The sequence below is a fragment of the Chanos chanos genome, chromosome 8, assembly GCF_902362185.1.
Source record: "Chanos chanos chromosome 8, fChaCha1.1, whole genome shotgun sequence".
NCBI classification, from domain to species: domain Eukaryota; kingdom Metazoa; phylum Chordata; class Actinopteri; order Gonorynchiformes; family Chanidae; genus Chanos; species Chanos chanos.
Window position 1 is genome coordinate 22636424 of NC_044502.1, and position 10083 is coordinate 22646506.

Genomic DNA, 10083 nt, shown 5'->3' on the forward strand with positions numbered 1-10083 from the left:
GACTGTCTTTTTTTAAACCATGGAAAATCTGTAGGAGGCTGTTTGTAGTAACTATGGAGGAGTAAGACATTTTGAGCAACAACCACCTGAGCAAAAAACAGCTGCTCTAAACTAGACTCAAAGCCACAAATCATGCCATTCACAAAATACTACCTACAGTTGTATTTATTAAAGTAATAAAACCAACTGAAAAGTTACCTTGACCAACAATTTGTTTACAGCTTGTTAGTTTGTTGTATTATTAGGTGGGTGAGGTCACCTGATGCAGAGAAGACAGATGCTTTAAAAAGTTTTCTGATTTAACAGTGCAAGAGAGGTGGAAGGCTAACAACAAACATAACCTCAGCTCCACTTGAACACAATAATAATAATAATAATAATAATAATAATAATAATAATAATACAAGTTTATTTAGAGCCCAGTATCACTATTTATAGTCTAAAAGGGCTGTACATGTCCATAACAAAGTCAAATCAAAATTATATTATCAATAAGTTCAAGAAAATAGATAAGTCTGGTTTTAAAGGTCGGGTTTTAAAGGTCAGGTTTTAAAGGTATGGAGATTTCTATAGATAAACCATTCCAGAGGAAGGGAGAGCAGTAGGAAAAGGCTCGGTTGCCAGCGGACTTCTTTTTAACTGTTGGAACGACTAATAGTCCCGAATCTTGAGAGTGAAGGGTGCGAGGGGGGTTATAGGGTGTAATTAAGTTGGATAGGTAGGCTGGCACAAGCCCATGTAGAACTTTATATGTCAACAAGAGGTCCTTAAAATCTGCCCTTGCATGAACTGGGAGCCAATGAAGGGAAGCCAGGACAGGTGTAATGTGGTTAAACTTCCTTGTCCTGGTCAGAATTCTGGAAGCAGCATTCTGGACCAGCTGAAGATTTTTGGTAACAGAGGCAGGCAGGCCAGAGTAAAGAACATGGCAGTAATTGAGGCGAGACATGACAAATGGGTGAACAATGTTTCTGCATCAGGCATACTCAGAAAGGGCCTAATTTTAGCAATATTATGGAGGTGATAGAAGGCAGTTTTAGTTGTGTTTTTGATACGAGTGACTAGCAAGAGACTAGAGTCAAAAATCACACCAAGATTTTTAGTTGTAGAGTTTTGAGAGATGATGCAGTTGTTAAAATACAGGGTAAGACCACTAAAAAGATGCTTATCCGTAGGGGGACAAATGACCGGCATTTCAGTCTTCCCTGAGTTACGCATCAGGACATTTGAAGACATCCAACGCTTAATAGGACAGAGACACGCCTCAAGGTTAGCCAATTCAATGTGCTGGATAGGTAAGAAAATCTGAGTATCGTCAGCATAACAATGGAAGTTAATGTTGTAACTACAAATAATATCACCCAAAGGGAGCATGTAAATAGAGAACAGAACACCATAGTTAAGCTCACGGTAATCGGAGGTCACATTATTATATGGAACACACTGCTTTCTCTCTGAGGCCCTGTTTACACCTTGCATTAAAATCTGATTTTGGTGAGCTGATCACAAGTGGACAGCTAAGTACGTCCGTTTACACCTGGCTTTAGGATCCGTTTCATGAGTGACCACTTGAGATCGGATCTCACCTCCCCGCTCTACATGCAAATAATCACGTAAATCATTTCCAACATGTCACCCCTTTCACTGAATTTCAATTTTTTTTTTTTTTGATTGGATTTTGAATTTTCGATAGGAGGAGGCGTTTCTGACAAGAGATGTCCCCCAAGAGAAATTTGTGATCATTCCTCGCAGTTTTGGAACATTAAGCCACGTTAAGCTTTTTCATGTTAAACGTTGTTGTTTTTAATCAGCGGGAGGCATCAATGCGCGTCCCCTGCAGTCTGCTGGAAATTAAAAGAAGAAGAAGAAGTCAAAACAGTATCCATTTTGCCCATTGTTGTTGTTGCCTGTTGTGGCACTTTAATATTATGCTGTTGGCGAGTGAATGTGTACATGAGCGAATGAGTTCATACTTCCGCGTAAGCAGAGGACGTCAATTGAGTAGGTGGTCGTTCAATGTGGTTGAGTTCGCATTCGCATTTACACTGCTATAAGAATGTGGTCATATGTGGTCCAGACCACCTCTGAATGTGGTCTGAGTGATTGGATCTCCATGTGACCTCAATGTGGATTGGATGCGTTTACACCTGTACTTTTGAGCTGTCCACTTGTGATCGGATCACCAAAATCGGATCTTAATGCAAGGTGTAAACAGGGGCTGAGAGATGAGATTTAAACCAAGAGAGGGCCAGGCAACAAATGGCAATTTGATTTTCCAGACGCTTTAACAATACAGTGTGATCGACGGTGTCAAATGGTTCGCTCAAATCAAGTAGGATAAGAATAGAAGCAGCACCAGCGTCCATGGCTAATAAAAGATCATTAGTTACTCCAGTAAGTGCGGTTTCAGTAGAGTGAAAACACCTGAAGCCTGACTGAAATATTTCAAACAAACTGTTTGGGGACATATGGGCTATCAGCTGAGCAGCTACAATTTTTTAAAGTATGTTTGAAAGAAACAGAAGATTAGAGATCGGCCTATAATTATTTAGGGCTTCAGGGTCAAGGTTAGTTTTTTTAAGTTTTTTAGGTTTTAAGTGAACATGAGCTCTGAACACTGCCAACTACAACTCACACATCCATCACCTGTAGCTTCCATCATCCATACCCTCCAATATTCATCACCCGTACCCCCATCATCCCTTCCCTACCTCACCCATACCCTCCATCATCCAACAAACCTCCAAACATGTTGGATGGATAATTTCAGACCAAAGCACCAATACGTTCAGTTCTCCACCACTGCAGCACACCACAGCCCTGTTTATGACAGTATTCTCCTCACTGCCACTGTTTTACATTACGCATTACCTGTGAACAGGCCAGAGTGAGTGCCCTGACAGAGTCAACCACTGGCGACAGACATGCTAGGCAGCACTAGGGGATGATTTGACTCATCCTGGGTGGGATGTTGGGTCAGCTTAAGGAGCAGCTGATTCTGTGCATAGCTAATTATGTAACTTTTACAATGTGAGAGACTGGATGAGCAAGTAAACCACAACAGAAACCTGTCCTGGATTTGAACATGTTCTGAAAAGCAGGTAAGAGTTAAAGATCAAATTCACAAATATAGACAACCTCCTGATACAACTATATCAAAACAACAACATATTATGCACCGCTTAGCCTCTAACCCACGTTTCATGAAGAGAGGTAAACTGAGTATGCAAACTGTGACAGCAATGTTTTCACACATTACGCCGAAAGGTCTGATCTTGTCTAAAGTTTTATACTGTTAAAATATAAGTCTCTTACCAGCAGTGAAATATCAACACCGGATTTATCCACGTTTACAGTTTCATTTATTACAAACGTATTTGCTGAAGAGGTCTGTGAGCCGGGAATACGAAATGACTCCATGCATGCGTGGGGCGGGGTGTAATATACATTCGACAAGTTTTGTCGAAACAGATGCACAATGTTTACGACATAACGATCTTGTCAGCGTCGGTGAATCAGTCGCGGCGGTTTTCTGTACTTAAAAACAAACAAACAAACGTTGTCACAGTAGCGGCTCTTAGTACCCAAGCACTCTTACCGGAAACTCGTGGGGATAATACTCTCTCATTTGGCTCCACCCAAACAATAACTAGCGGTACGTCTCATCATCGGGTCAGCAACGTCCATATTAGAAAAAAAAATCAGAAGCACGTTGTATTTTAAAATTAGTAACTCTACTAGCAATTCTACTTGATCACGCTAAGTGACAAGAAATGACAGGACAACGACGTGGATGTGACCTCCAGAATCAGACCACACAAATTTCCTCTGGAATTCTTCCTTTACAATGCTTATGGTTTCTCACAAAACAAAGACATGACGTAAAAAGTTGCAATGGACCGCCGTAGTCACTTAGCTGCAGAACATGTTAACTCAGTCAGAAACGTGACGATAATGCTTATGTAGCTAGTGGCGATGCTATCAAATTAAGCTCCTTATCCAGAAAAAGTATCAGTTTATGGCACACAGAGGAGCCGGCCGATGATACTCACAATCCATAAAGAACGCCCCATTTACAACACACATTCAATTGAAAATCAACAAAACATCGCAACTTTTAACAAGCAAACGTCAACAGTGACATTCCTCTTGGCATCAGGTTACAAATTGTATTAAATATTTGCATATGCTTTTGAGGCCTATAAACTGTCACACCACTTCCCGATTCATAGCACTCAAGATATCATTAGCTTGCTCGCCGGCGGTTTGGCTCACTGCGTCCATTCTCAGGGCCCTAACTCTAATCCCCGGCACTATCTGGCCTCATCAGTCCCAAACCAACTCACCTTTGGTCCGCTAGACTGTGTTATCCGTCCGCCTGGGCGACCCGGACGATTTTGTTCGGCGCCCCCACAGCTTTGACTGCCGAGACAGGTTACTTCGTTGAATGAAAACTGATGAATTTCGGGGATGTCAACAGCGTACGATGGGTAGCGAAGCTAACCAAACAAATTCCAAAGAAAAAAATCACCCAAAGCCAGCTGGCTAATCTTGCAAGTTTGGCCCGCTGTGTCTAGCTGAGTAAGCCTCGGAAGCTCTTGACTGGGTTCCGCTCTGGCATCGCAGAAGCTCGTGGGTAGACTCTGTCAGTTTGATATTTGATCGAACTGACCCAGTTCACTCGAGTCCTCCATTTATTCTTGTCATGATTATTCTTCAAAGATCTATTCAGCTGTTTGAGTTAGATTTCATGTGTTTTGCTCTTAACATCTCATGGCTGCGTCTACATTTCCTACAAACTGACAGCGACGTGCGCGTTCTCGACCATTGGGCCCTGCACTCTTCGTCTGCAGTGCAGTGAGGGTAGAAGCGCGTTCACATAAGACAATTTTGTGTTCTCAGTCAACTAACTTTGGAGTCACATTTTAAGATGACGAAGAACACTGGAGATTATTGATTGTTCCACTCACAGGAATTACGCGAATTGCATAAATGTAGATCCTTCAGCCTGTCAATATTCCCTTCAACTGCCCGATAACATATTAAGGGAAAATCCTGCTAATTAATAAACCAGTGTTCTCCGCGGGATAAAGTTTATCATTCAGTTTGGAGCGCGTTTACTTTGAGGCGATTCAACTTGCTGCATTTTTTAAAAAACAAGAATAAAACTTGTATTTTTAGAAAGCATTCAAATTTGTCTACAGTCTGTCCCCTTTATCTTAGCGTGTGTTGCGTGTGAAGTAGCCTTCGTTTCCAGTCGCGCCGATAATGCCCTTGATGTAACTGCCTCTCAACACGCTGTTCGTGCTCATTCTTTTGTAGAGACAACGCAAGACGTAGGGTACTTTCACACACAGTTAGGGATGGGACGCTCGATACTGACGTTTCGACGCTGTGCCGAGCTTTCGAAGCGCAGACGTTTCGAAACACTGCTCCGAAATGAGGTTAAAAACGCCCATGTCACGTGACAAGGGCTAAGTGAGGGTTTGGTACGTTTCACCTCCGTTTCGAAACTGTTTCGACAGGTGGCGCACCTGCAGCTCTTACGTTTGATTGACAGTGTCAGGAACAAACCTGATCATACATCTGTCTGAACCGCGAACTCCCACAATGCTTAAAAAGTCAAGCAAACATATCCCAGCCTCGAGGGTTTTTGTGAGAGGAGAGAGATTTTGAGAGAAAGCGACATAGGCTATAGCAACTGACAGTGCGATTTAGTGAATTATACATATTGATTGATAGGCTAGTGAGAGACAGACATTGACCAATAGTTAGGATAGATGTAGTGACATTAATGTATGGAGAGTGATAGCGACAGATAGTATAGCAGATAGTTTGATAGGCTAGATTAAAATGGAAAATCAACGTAAGATCTCTGGTGTGGGATCATTTCGATTTGGAAACTCCAAATTCTAGTGCTAAACATCCAAGAAAGGTTAAGACAAGGGCAGCTGTCCAGTTGCCCTTGACTTAACCTTTCTTGAACAACTATGCCCTGGATGACTGAGAATCTTCACGGACCTCTAATGCTAAACTTTATTGTGCATTGCCCTCAACGCTGATGCATTGCAGATAAACAGATAAAAGATCCTGCTTTTTCTAATCTAAAAATTTATTCTCAGAAATTGAGATCGATGTCAATAACTGTAGCCTATTCATTTTTTAAATTTGTATTTCGTAATACAAGAAAGCTACAATGTAAAACACACTGAGGGACTACTTTTCCATTACGTATTCAGATAATTGCCATCCTTGTTAAACAATTACACGCCGTAGCTTTCGCTACAGCACACGTTTCAGACAATCCACGGCGTTTCGCGAGCATTTAAACGGCAGAATCTTGCAAATCAGACGAGCGCATTTGATACTAATATTCCCTGACCTCGGGAGGAGAGCGAAAAGTTCAATTATCCACAAATTAAAAGAACGTGTGGGTATAACAAATGCTACACAGTGTAGAAATAATACTATCACGAAATGACAACGGTAATCATTTACTCGATTTCCACAATTGGTATTGCTTATTCTGTGAATCGTTAGTTTTATTGTTAATCAAAGCGGATAAACGGGAACAGGTGGAAATTAATTATAGATTTAAAGGTGAGGTTTGGGCTTCCTCTATTTCCAGCTCTCCAGCCGCTACTTCTGATGTTCCCCAAAGAAAGCACATTTAAGAGGCCTATAGGCCTACTTCCTAGGCTACAAAGTAAATTCAAACCCACAGAACCCATGAGGTTAAATATCCCAATAACATAGCAGCCTTTTGTCAGTAGATTATCTTCCTAAATGTCATGTCTTACACATGAAATTGAAATACCAAGTAATTGAAATAGCCTCACATATGTTAATAAACACAACACAATAGAAAAAAAGGACTTTTTATTGAAACGCACTGTTCATTACAGTCACAATTTCCTGTCTCTGATTATCTTAAAGCTCTTGTTTCTTTCTTTGTTGCATGGTGATTTCTCCGAAATATGTATTAATCATATGTACTGAATGCCTGGCATAACCCAACAGAACAATAAGTAGATTAGAATTTGTCAACGCTTGTCCGAATTGCCGTTTCGCAGAGCAGCATTATCAAGATGTGACGATTGCAAAAGTCACCGTGGAGACGGGTGTCGGATTGTTTCGAAAGTGTTTCTAATTTTCCGCCAGTTGCTTCGAACGCTTCAGTGTTTCATGATGCTTCGCTTTGCCCACCACTATATCACGGGATAATCTGAAGTACGGAAGGTAACATTAGACATCACGGTATATTCGTGTTTCTTAAAATTTCAATATAAATGCTTCTGAGAGGGTAAAGCACTGATCTGGCAACTGCACGGCAGCTATTACTGTACTCCTAAGTGTACTCTTTTTGTCTTCCCTCAAGTAATGTTTCAGCTACCGCGTTCATGCTCTCCTTGACAACCCCTCCATCAGTAAATGTTTTTTTTGGGTTTTTTTTATGTTGACCCAAAATCGGAGCAGCTTTCAGGGAACGTTCGTTAGCACGTTGTTGGGCAGTGAATCGATCATACTGGGTTCTTACACTCACTGATGAAATAGGCGGGTACAAGTTCGTTCGGAATGCTTGGTCTTACAAACTTGTTTAAAGGGGCTGAAAGGCAAACAAACATGTATACCGATATCTGCAGACTGACCACAAGTACGGTATAGGCCTAAGTTGACTCATGAAATCTTTTAAATGTGAAGATAAGAAAGTTATTGATTAAGGAAAGAGATGAACAATTATAATGGCAAGTTTGGTAACAAAATGAACTAACGAAATAAACTAATTATAAGCCATTTGTGTGGTGTGACTTTTGCGGTGATGCTAAGTGCTAAGTGAAATTTCAACATTTCAGCCCACAGCGGCTATGATCAAACTCTCCTCCGTTGTGCTGGGAACTAAATTACATGTTTGGTGGGAACAAAAGTTTACAGATTGTGTTCTCTAGAATTCTCTAGTGGGGGTACTTCTAAATTCCGACTGGTTGCCGCCAAACCGCATCATAGCTCATTACCATAAAGTTAACTAAACTTCAACTTTATTCTGACGCGGTTTGGCGGCAACCAATAGGAATTTGGAGGTGCTCCGCTTTAGAGAATTTTAGAGAACACAACAGTATAAACTATTGTTCCCACAAAACTTTTAGTCCTAAGCAAAATGGAGGAGAAACTAATTATACTGTGGCAGGTTTCCCCATGTTGTACTGTAATGTAGGTTATGCACAAACATTAGTGTTAATTAAAGACCAAGGCTAGTAAACGTGTCCCTATGAACTCCATGCTGGAATTTGACCTAGCCTAGCATTAACACAAAAGACACACAACAAAAAAAGCTTTTAAGTAGTATTTTCCGTTAGTTTATTTTGTTACGAAATATGTAATTAGCATTATTAATTTATTTCTGTCATCGATCGATTTCTCACCTTCACATTTAGAATATCTCATAAGGTTAACTTATAGCCTACTGGTGGTCAGTCAGCACAAAGATACCTCTCGACCTGTTTGTTTGCTTCGTGGCCCCTTTAAAAAACATTTGCATAACCAAGCTTTCCGAAGGAACTTGTACCCGCCTATTTCATCATTTCGTACCCGCCTATTTCGTTGTTAGCAGGGAGGTTTGAGCGACTTTTGACGCTCTCGCCGCTCAGTGTGAACGTACAGTTACACACACTATGTGAAATTACTTTTCTCTGACTCACTTATTTCTCTTATCACTTTCTTTCGTCTCGTTTCTCCCCTGTGTGTGTGTATTTCACACACTGACTCGAGTTGCAATGCTTATCGGAATGCGCAGATTTTATTGGCTCCGTAGCATCATGTGAAATGACGTACAACGCATGCAATTAATTGGTGAGTTTCCTGGGCCGCTAAACCAGTGCCATAAAGTCTAGAAAAGCTGCGCCAGTTAGAATAGAAATGCTCCATCAAAATTTAATAATTCCCAATAGTTTATCAGTTATATATCCGGATCCGCATAGGACGGCGTCTGAATCCGGATCTGGACCACGGTCCTACTATTAATGACCTCAGGTTTAGTACACTGCTGGTGTAATTACGTCATTGCCACTTGAGGCCTGTGATGGCTCTACGGGTCAGCACGGTGTAGTCAAAATCCATACTGTAGGGCAAATTCATACCGGTGTACTGTCTATACTGTTTATACTGTCCAACCCTATACTGCCCACCGTCGGAGAGGGGCACTTACCAGGGTCTTTCTATTTGTGGGGATGCACAATAACCAAGTGAGTTTTGTGTTAATCAATTATAATGGATTTATGCTAACTATTGTCTTTTCCCTATGGTGGTCTATGAGGGCAAGATGAAATTTGCTATTTGCTTATGTTAACTCTGAAAATGCAGAGCTGACTTCAACTAACATGTACTATACACAATGTACTGTGTATAGTACATAACTATGTTCTATACACAGTTCGTTCTGATGGCAAAGTATTTCTATTTAAATTTTATGTTTGTAGGATGCCAAGTCCTAGTGTGAATGCAGTGCTGGAAATTTACGATGACAGTGTGTGTGTGTGTGTGTGTGTGTGGTATTTCAGATGGTGAATGTTGACTCTGGTTTATCCACTTGGTTTCAGCAGCAGCACCAATTATAGTCTCAAGCAATGGCACAGGAAGATCTGAGAGGAGTATGAGGAACCATTACCAGGTTTGTAGGTGTAGGTGCTAGGACCCAACTGTTTTTCTATCCCCACAGGATCAGAAAATTTAAGATGTGACTTTGGTACAAAAATAAGTTCTCACAACGCACTCATTTTGCACACAAGTAGGTTTTTGCGCCTGCGTCTGTATTACTTTGGAATCCAATCACTGTTTCTGTCATCACAGATGCTGTGAGTACAACTTCAGGCAACTTTGAGTAATAGTCAGTAAAAGTGACTGTATATCTGCATGCTTCCTGATCTACTGCTGAATGGTCCAACAATACAAATAATAAAATAAGAAACAATACCAAATTTACCCCAAGGCACATGAGAATACAGCATATACTGCAATGGTGCAGCAGACGTTATCTTGGTTCTGTCTGATTTTTTGACACAGAGCACATGCAGAGATCTGGGAATGCAC

The 10083-nt window shown here is 41.0% G+C and overlaps 1 pseudogene; it reads right to left on the minus strand.

The window, feature by feature from the left end:
* Positions 1-535: 535 nt before the first annotated feature.
* Positions 536-1377, minus strand: LOC115819472 (uncharacterized; annotated as a pseudogene).
* Positions 1378-10083: the final 8706 nt, after the last annotated feature.